The sequence below is a fragment of the Grammomys surdaster genome, unplaced genomic scaffold, assembly GCF_004785775.1.
Source record: "Grammomys surdaster isolate TR1022 unplaced genomic scaffold, NIH_TR_1.0 130, whole genome shotgun sequence".
Classification (NCBI taxonomy): domain Eukaryota; kingdom Metazoa; phylum Chordata; class Mammalia; order Rodentia; family Muridae; genus Grammomys; species Grammomys surdaster.
In genome coordinates this window covers 26337510-26347667 of record NW_021604588.1, presented here as the reverse complement: position 1 = coordinate 26347667, position 10158 = coordinate 26337510, and positions in this window count along the sequence as shown.

The window sequence follows — 10158 nt, the reverse complement described above, 5'->3', positions numbered from 1 at the left end:
GGGAGAGGGGGAGGGGGAGAGGGAGGGGGAGAGGGAGGGGGAGAGGGGGAGGGAAAGGGAGAGGGGGAGGGAGAGGGGGAGGGAGAGGGGGAGGGAGAGGAGGAGGGAGAGGAGGAGGGGGAGGGGGAGGGAAGGGGAGGGGGAGAGGGAGGGGGAGGGAAGGGGGAGGGGGAGGGAGAGAAACAGAGAATGACAGACAGAGAGAAACAGATAGAAACAGAGAGACACTGAGAAACAGAGAGAGGGAGGGAGGGAAGGACTGAGGAAGAGATAGGAAAAGAAAAGACAGGTTAGATATGAGAAGAGTGGAAAAATATCAGAGTTTAATATTAAATAAAATCATACCCTGAAAAAGTATTTGAGTGTTGGAGAGAAAATAACATGTGCCTAAATTTGGGATTGTTTCTGGAAATCACCATTTAGGTATTGCTCCTTAAGCAGCCTGTTGAAAAGGATTCAGGAAAAAAAAAAGTGAGGTAGATGCAAGATCAGAGAACCATTGACAGACAAAACTGAAGACCAAGGCTGAGAAAGGCAAGGCAGACTCTAGGGATGGCTGAAGTCTGTTAATGCTGGAGTTTCAAATCTTCAGTACTGTCCAGGTGCCTAATCTGGGTGTCAGTGTGTTCATCAGGCAAACGGGGGCAGTGGATATCTTGGTCCCTTTGAGTCAACGAGAAGAATGTGCGAAGCAGTACACACACCACTAAATTCTGAACATTGGCAAAGTTCTGAGTATTGACATCATCTGTGATACCCTGCATGTTGCTAATGCATGGTGCTAGAGATGCAGGAGCGATTAAAGGCATCGTAAAGAAGAAAGTAAAATTCAGTGAGGTCCACAGGGGCACGACATGAAGATCGGGGAGGTATGAGGAAGAACAGTGGAAAATCATAGGAATAGAGCCAGGATGAGTAAGGCGTCACCCAGGGGATGCTTAGGCAAAGACAAATGGAATACACAGTTAGTGAGGCAAGGAAGGCCTTGGCATGCTGGAGACTGAAAGAGAACAACAGCTTGCCTGGAGACAGTGAAGGAGGAACCGGGCAAAGGTGGATAGAGACCTGACTGTACCCTTCACAAGGCATTGTTAAGGACTTTAGATTTATTTCTAAGAACAATAGAATGCTGATGAAAGGATAGTGGCAAAAGAAACTGCCCTCTGCTAGATTTATTTACATGGCTCCAAGAGGCTCAGGCAGCCAAAGCATTAAAAGAGAGGAGGCAGCAAGGGGTCCTCCCCTGAATCTCCAGCACTCTTGGCCTCCTGCACTGGACACCACAGACCAACAGCTGGTGGGAGCTTCCTCTCCAGGGTTGGATGCAGATGGTTGCCTGTGGCAGGTGGCAGAGTGAAGACACAGAGCAAGAAGCAGGTGGACTTGCTCAGAGTTGAGATGTCTTTTTATCCCAGGGACTCTCTTGGATCCACAGAGGTAAAAACTTGGCCAGGGCAGACAGTAGTTTGCTTTTGAAGGATTGCTACCTGGCAAGAGGCACGCAAACACTTAATAGCAGAGTCAAACAGCCACACACATCATTTTATTTATCTTCACAGTGCTCTCACCAAAAATTGATAATGAAGCCCATTTTATGGGTAAGGAAAATTAAGGTCCAGCATGGCTAAATGGTTTACTGAAAGGAAATATCTCTTTTGTTGTGGATCTGGTTGTGAATCTCTTTGGCGTCCTGCATCTCAGGTTATGAGACCCTGAGATTAAGTAACTCGAATTTATTGTACATTTGAATGCAGACCATTTTTAAAAGCAAATAAGAAAAATAGGTGAAATCAATTTTAATCAAGTGTCATCTATCTATCTAACCATCCATCCATCAATCATCTATCAATCTATCTATCCATCTATCTATCTGTCTGTCCGTCCATCCATCCATCCATCCATCCATCCATCCATCCATCCATCCATCTATCTATCTATCTATCTATCTATCTATCTATCTATCTTATCTATCTATCTATCTTATCTATCTATCTATCTATCTATCTATCTATCTATCTATCTACCTATCTACCTTCATCCTCATTATTATCTACCTCCTAACTAATAGCTATCCAACCTACTTACCTACCTACTTATTTATTATGCATTTCTGAGCTTGCACTCATATATGCAACAGCTTGCATGTAGCAATCAGAGACAATTCATTGGAACTGATCCTCTCCTTCCATGGTGTGGACTCGTGGTGGGGATCAAATTTAGTTTGTTAGCATTGACCGCAAATGCCTTTACCCACTGAGCCATCTTGAGCTAATCATATATCTTACTTAATCCTTATTTACAAAATACCATTTCAGTGTATAGTTGATATAAAATTATCAATAATGAATATTATATTATATAATATTATAATAGAATTATATAGAATTATATGTAATAGAATTATACAATGTTCTATTATATAATAAAGAATTTTTATTCTGTTCAGAACCAGAGCATTTTTGTAGGCTTATAGTGTATTTAAATTTGGTCTAATCCTATTCAAATACTAAGTAGGCATATGTGGCTGATGGCTGCTGTACTGTGGAAAGCATATTTAACTCAGACCTGTCTAAAGTAGTATTGGTTTCACAAGTTGTGAAAATTGAGGACACGTATGTAAAATTGTTAGTTCTCTGTGTGGCAGCTGCCAGGCCCTTTTAAAATTTTCCCTTGGATTCCTGCCCTTAAGTTCTGAGATATGGAAGATAGCTACTTATGAATCTGGCCTTTCTGTTACCCACGTTACACTCAGGAAATTTAGTACACATGATGTAGCAACTTACTTCATATTCTTGTGCTGCGCTTTGTATAGTTAAGGGAGCTGAATGTTTTCTTATGCAATTATCTTTTTTATTTTTTTCTCTTCTGACCCTTGAAAGGGAGGCCCAGAGCACCCTCAACATTAAATGGTGATTCCAGGTTAGAGAGTGATTCCAGGGCCTGGAGGAGAAATTGGTTTAATCTTGGAGCATCCATCAATGAGGACAGCAGGAGGTAGCAATTCTTTTCTTTGTACATTGAGAACAGACTAATTGCTTCCTGAGTCTGAGTGTGTTGTGTGAATATTTCTGTCAGAACAGCTGCACATGGGCAACTGGTTTCTTCTGGGGACAGATCTGGATCTGAGAGGAAGACATAATAAACAGGTAAACTCTACCTCCTTCATCATGTGATCAGATCATGATGGCACTGGCTTAGATTCGAACTATGAACTATAATATTCTCTTGTTCTTTTTATGTAAGCTTTTCTGGGCATTAGTGTTCAACATACATTTATTGTTTCTTCCCTCTCTCCCCCATCCATCTTTCTTTCCTTTCTTTCTTCTTTTATGCTTTGGAGTTCTCTCCTCTTCATTATGAATTGACTCCATGATAGAGCAAAAATGCCCATTAGTTGTCTGACCATTGGCCTTGAGTACCCGTCAGTATTAGCTGACTGACTGGGCTGACTTCCAGAGCATCACTCACTGGCCATGAATTATTACAGGACAGTTAATGCTGTTAGCACATTCCACTCTACACAACTTCTAATTTTTTATGATTATGATTATTATTGGTGGACAACACTGAAATTTTAAACAACTCAATCTTACTTAAGTAATGTGAATTTGGTGGCTCCAGAAATGACCTTCTGCCTCATCAGTGAGAATCTTCCCACTGAGGTAGAAGGGCTCAGATGAGAGGAAGACAGGGTCAAATCTAAGCTGAACCTTCATATCAGCTTTCATTTGTGTTCCCGAATCAGATTTTACCCAGCATCACTCCTCCCGTTATTGTCAATGGCAAGATGAAGCTTCTGAAAGTCGGAGTAATGTAGTAGATTGAGCTGGGGACAAATCAACATGGACCCAGCAGTCTTGGGATGCTATTCTGATCTCTACCAGAGAATGGAGAGCCACATGTTATTGGCTTATGTTGAGTTGGGAGTAGAATTTATTCTATGTGATCTTGAGACAAAGGTCCACTTGTATAGACTCCAGTCTTCTCATGACTCTCTTCTAGGTGAATCATCAATACTTTGATCTAGGAATTATCTGTGGGGACTTGTGAAAATCTCCACTCTGTAAACCGTCTCTATCCAATGTAGGCCTGATCTACAGGGAAGGTTTATACCTAAGCTGAGGCTTCTCTGAGGTCAGCCTCATTTTTACCAAGGGTCTGTTATTAGACTAAAAGCCTTTTTGGATTTGAACTAAATGTATTCGAGCAGCTTTGATGTGGGATATGAGGCAAGGAGAGTGGAGATAGAGACTTCTTTCTCCTGGGCCTTAGTGTTAAAATCCAAGACAAACTTTGACAATTGCCATGTTTTGATGGTTGTTATGATTCCAACCATGGCTATTTTTGTCTTCTATTAAAACTCCATGGCATCTGAAGAGATGGCTCAGCAGCTTAAGAATGGTATTCATGTAGAAGTCTAAAGTTTAGTTCTCAGAACCCATGTTGAGTGGCTCACAGTCTCCAGTAACTCCGCCTCCAAGAAATCTAATACTGTCTTCTGGCCTCTGTGGGCATATATACACATACACAAACATACACCCAGACAAACTCATGCAGAAATAATAAAATAAATCTTTTTCTTAAAAAAAAGTTTCTATAATATCACACACCACAGTATCTGATTGCTGCTTTGGCAAATTAAAAAAACAAAAACAAAAACAAAAACAAGAACAAAAATGTAATCTACTTACCTGGAAAAAAGAACTTGATCTAAAACTGTGGCAAATGTCATCCTTTGTATATTTGGAAAGGGCAACTCACGTCTAGTGAAGTAACACAAGAATTGAAAATGAACTGAAATGGGCAGAAAGAAACACAAACAAAGACAATGCAGTGGAAACAAGGCCAAGCTGGCTGTTGCAATAGCAGCAAACATGTGTGCCAACCTTGATCCTAGAAAAGATGAATGCATTCTCATGAAAAATTCCACAGTCATAGAATAGTAACTGTAAACCAAGGGTTCTTCTCTATCCTAGTCTAGTTTGTTCTTCATGGTGATGCTATAAGCTGGTCTGCTTCACTCGGGAGGTGAGGAAAAGGCAGGTGGACTTGAAAGCATTTAGGGCAATAAACCCAAAGAGTCTACCCTTGGAATGTGTCGAATAGTGTTTCCTCATGTTAATATTCAGTTCACAAAGTGTTGTTGGATATTAGATGTGTCTTGCATGTTTGTCGCAGGTGGCACAGCTGTGATGAAGAGACACAGAACCTCTGGACATTTCCCCATAGGCTTTTCAAAGCAAGTGCCTAGGAATTAGGCTCTGCCTGTAAGTGGATACACATTTTAATTTGCTATAGATAGGTTGACCATGTTCCATATGACTCTGGGCCATGTTTTCTGTCTAATTCTAGAGATAGGACAGTGAAGTCAGGATAGAATTACCAGTTTTCTTTCTATGGGAGGTGATGGGCATTCTTTATATTTTACAGCCTTGCTGAATCTTTGGAAGTAGTCTTTTGCATGTGCATATGTATGTACACATATATGAGAGAGCAGAGTAGATATGTGCTTGTAAGACTATACTGTGAATGAAAATACCACGAGAGAGCCTGACAGAGAAACACAGCTCTCAATTAGGACTTCAGAAGGTAAGAGTGATGGTATCTATCTTGGTCAGAGCTGGGGCCTAACAAGCTTAATGAGAGGTAATAGATTACATTGCTGTGACAAATTCCAAAGCCTTCCTTATGACTTACCTTCCAGGTTGGAAGCCCTGGATTTATTTTCACTTTAATTAGATCAGGAAATGAAGAAAGGTTTGCTGTCCTTCTTTCTAGGGTCTTTCTGACTTCCTTGTGTTTATCTGATTTCATTTTTGTTTAAGTGAATATTCACACTGTGGAACTACTTTGAGTATTAATGGAGGTTGTAGGAGTTGATAGAACATCACAGAGTAGTTCTGTCAATATAGGGTTCATGTTGTTCTAAAACACACACACTCATGTTGATACACACAAACTCCCCAAACCTTACTGTGTGTGACATTATGTGGCATTTCTACCATTTAATAAATGTAATCCTCCCCCTGAAACTGTTCTGTAGCAACAGATGACAAAGAATGCTTTAAAAAGCATCAGTAACACATTCTTGACAGACGACAAGAACAAGCTTCTCCTGGAGCCCATCCATGCTAACAGGCAATGTAACACAGGACTTTTGTCTTAGCAAGTTCACATATTGGCAGATAAGTGCTCCTGATGTGTTTGTGTGTGTGTGTGTGTGTGTGTGTGTGTGTGTGTGTGTGTGTGTGTAGAGTTGCACAGGCTGCTATCTAGAAGACTAATGGTGAAGACTTCATAGTTTTTAAATCCTCCAAAACAGTGTGGCAGATAAATCCAGGCACTCACTGAGCCAGTGTTTTCTTCCATCACTTTACATGTGAGGAAACAGAAGGGGTCAGAGACAGGGTTCTATCTTTATCATGTTTATAGGATCTTTTATGGCCTAGTCAGGATGAGATAATAAATCCTTGAAATATTTCAGAGATTACTATGCTTAGGGTTCTACTTTTCTGTCTGGCCAATGAATATTTGCTTGTTTCTTGCTTGGTTTTCAGTGTTGGGGATCAAACCCTGTACCATGTACACTTTGGGAAAATGCTTTGACTGCTGAGTTACAACACTAGCCCATATCTATCTATCTATCCATCTATCTATCTATCTATCTATCTATCTATCTATCTATCTGTCATCTATCTATCATCTATCTATCTATCTATCTATCTATCTATCTATCTATCTATCTAATCTCTCATAAGATAGCTTAATATTAAACTCACCATCCTGCTTCTGCCTACAGAGTACTGGACAAATGGGTGTGTACGAACACGATGGGAGTAAATATGTTTAATAAACGAAGATGTATCTGTTACTTATGTCTCAAGTTAGTATATTTTATACAGTTTTGTGCAGCTTTGATTGACCCTATCCTATGAATATGTGATCTAGACTAGTCTACAGATGCTGTCCTTATTTCACAAAAGAGAAAATGAAAAATGATAAAAAGCTAAGATGCTGGTCTCCATGCTTAAATTCAGAAAATAATAATGTTATTAAGCTGATAGTGATCACATGAGGACAAGTGCCTAAAATCTGGCCAGGCTAACCCTTCAGTTTCTTTCTTGGCATCATTACAGACAGGTAGACTGTGGGTAAGGATTGCATGAACACAGAGTGATGTAGTGAGTGTAATGGATGACTAAGAACTGGAAGTACAGGGTGTATGTGTGTGTTTTGCAAAGGCTAGGATGATTCTGCTTGGGGAGTCTATCTTGAAGATGGTATTAGTGGGACAGACACATCTCCTACTAACTTCCAGGCCTCTTTTCATGCTGTGTTCCATGTGTTCCTCAATGGCTTGATTGGAATATCAGTCATGTGATGATTAGATCTATGATGGCACAGGGAAGAGGTCATCTAAGTGACAAGCATTATGAACAAGTTTCAAAAGATCTGTCATTCAGGAAGATGGTCTGATAGTAACAAGGTAAATGTGAGAAGGCTGAAAATTGTGCCTTGACCTTTGGCTTGATTTTACAAATACAGGATGGGAGAGAATTGGTCTAAGTGTGGACTTTGTAAGAAATAACTGCATCTTAGCTGACCAGAGACTCTACCAGGCTACTGTGCTAGACAAAAAGGTTCTGCGTATCACAGTACTACCTATCTTTAATTTATCTGACAGCTATTATTTGCCTCCCATCTGTAAATCATATATTAGTCATTTATCCATCGGTAATATATATTTATATATATGTAAACTATCTACTTACCTATCAATCTCTATAATCAATGAATAGTCTATCTATAAATCATATACATATATAAAACTGTCTATTTTATCATCTATTATCTTTCTTTATAATCAATCAGTCATTAATCATTTATCTATCTATCTCCTTATCCCTCTCTCTATCTCTTTCATGCACACACACATACACACACACACACTCACACACTCACACGTGCACACATGGATACCATTGTGGAAATGTGCCTGCACATCCCTTCAGTTAAATGCTACTGAAGAAATGCATTTAAGACAGCATGTTTGTGAGGCAATGACAACTAGCACCAGCTATTTAAAAGACTTCTGAAGAAGATGAATTAGATGGTTCTGTTGTTCCACAGTACAGAGCTGCTAGGGCGATAAGTGGTGTGACAGAAATATATGTTGAATCATGTAAAAAAGATTTAAAAATAGTTAAATGAATCTGGACATAAAGATGCTAATTCCTGTGTTAGGCAGCTCTGATCATTGATAGCTTAGAAAGTAAAAGTTGTACAAATACTGGGTTGCTGCTGAGAGGACTTAGGTAAAATGGCACTTAACCAAAGGATTTTTGTGGCAACTTCCAACTCAGGTAGGTTATGGATAGATGAAGAATAGAGGAGATATAGGTGGTAGACAAATGTAGCTATGAACATACAATAGAGGAGAACTAATGGATGGATGAATGGAAGATTGATAGATGATAGGTATATGGTATATAGAAGAAAGATGATGGATATATGAATGGTGGCGATAGATGATAGCTGGGTGATAAAGGATAAATCGATGGATAATAAGTAAATGATAGATGAGAGATGATGATGATAGAGAGATAGAGGACAGATAACATGAATAATTGAGGATAAGCGGGAGATGGTAAATGAATGAAGTATAGGATAGTTAAAGGATAGATGATAGATATGGGTAAATAATGATAGGCAAGAAGACAGACAAAGAGGCAGACAGACATACAAATATAGACTAGATGGTAGATATGTGTAAATGATGATATAGGAAAGTAGACAGAAAGCCAGACAAACAGTAATACAGATACATTATGTACGACATACTTTCAACCCAGTGAGACTGGGCCTGCACAGACACACTTCCTACCTAAGTGGGTTTTGGCCCTTATTATGATATGGATTTAGTAGCCACTATTCCTTCCTCCACCTATTCCCTTGCAGGAGTGTATGGAAAAAAGAAAAATAAATGGCTTTAAGAGGAATCTGTTTCTTTCAGAGTTTCAGCTCTAAGATCTACAGAAAGCAACTACCCCTCCAGACAGCCCAAATGCCAGAAAAGATTTCAGAACTTCAAATGAAAAGGCAAACGGCCACTCCTTTGAAGTGCAAGTATCAAAGCTCTAATAAGATATAATAAAATTGCTATGTTGGGTTCACATCTCCAGAGAACATCAAGTCAAAGCTCTCCTTGGGGTAAGAAACTGTGACACAACTATTCTTATGAGTTTTATTTTTTCCAGAATGAATCCTTAATTAAAAGACTAAAAAATTATTTCATAGTAATTGAAGAATACTAATCAAATCTCAGTTAGTATTTTCAGATTTTATTTGTAGTTATGAAGATATCCTATAGTGGCTAAAACCTGCACAGAGATAGATTCCTCCTGGCAAGTTACCTGACAGCTGGTGTCTGTGCCAAGTGTCATGCCAGAGAGTGGGTTTATTATCCATAATTCCTAAGTGAAGAACCCAAAGTAAAATCACAGCAAACATTCTCTCTAAGTTGCACAAATTAAGTTGGAGTGCTGAGACTTCATTCTAGCATGGAGAGTTCTTACTCTACCACATAGCCTGTTAGGGAGGGTAACTGTCTTCAGTTTAGTAAAGGGGGTCAGCAGACCTCCTTCCAGCTGGGGGCTTATGCGTTCACCTGTGAAAATTTCTTCAACACTAAGCTTCCATCTGGCATTTATGATTCTTCAAGAAAGGGGAGTTAATGCCTGAGGGTGCTAGAGAAGAGCTGCTTACAAGGAAAGTAAGAACACCCTCTCACAGCTCAGCGTGTGTGAGTGGAGACATGGGCAGAAGAGCAGTGTCCAGGATCACACAAGACAAAGGGACTAGTGTCTAAAATCATCCAGAGAAATGAAGACAGGAGGACTCCTTTCTAGCCTTAAACACTGGGCACAGCTATCAGTGATACAAACACCTCTGATATGTGCTGCTTGTGTATTTAAAGTTAAATCAGAACTTAACTTTCCTATATCCCTTGGATAAAATGGAAATACCGGTTTTGCCCAGATAGCATGGTCTCATATTCCAGACTAAGGGAGAGAAGGGCTTCAGTGAATAGATCTTAGGAAGCTGGCAAACTAACCTCTACCTTCTGGTAGTTGGCCAGGTACAGCTGTCATCGAAGCC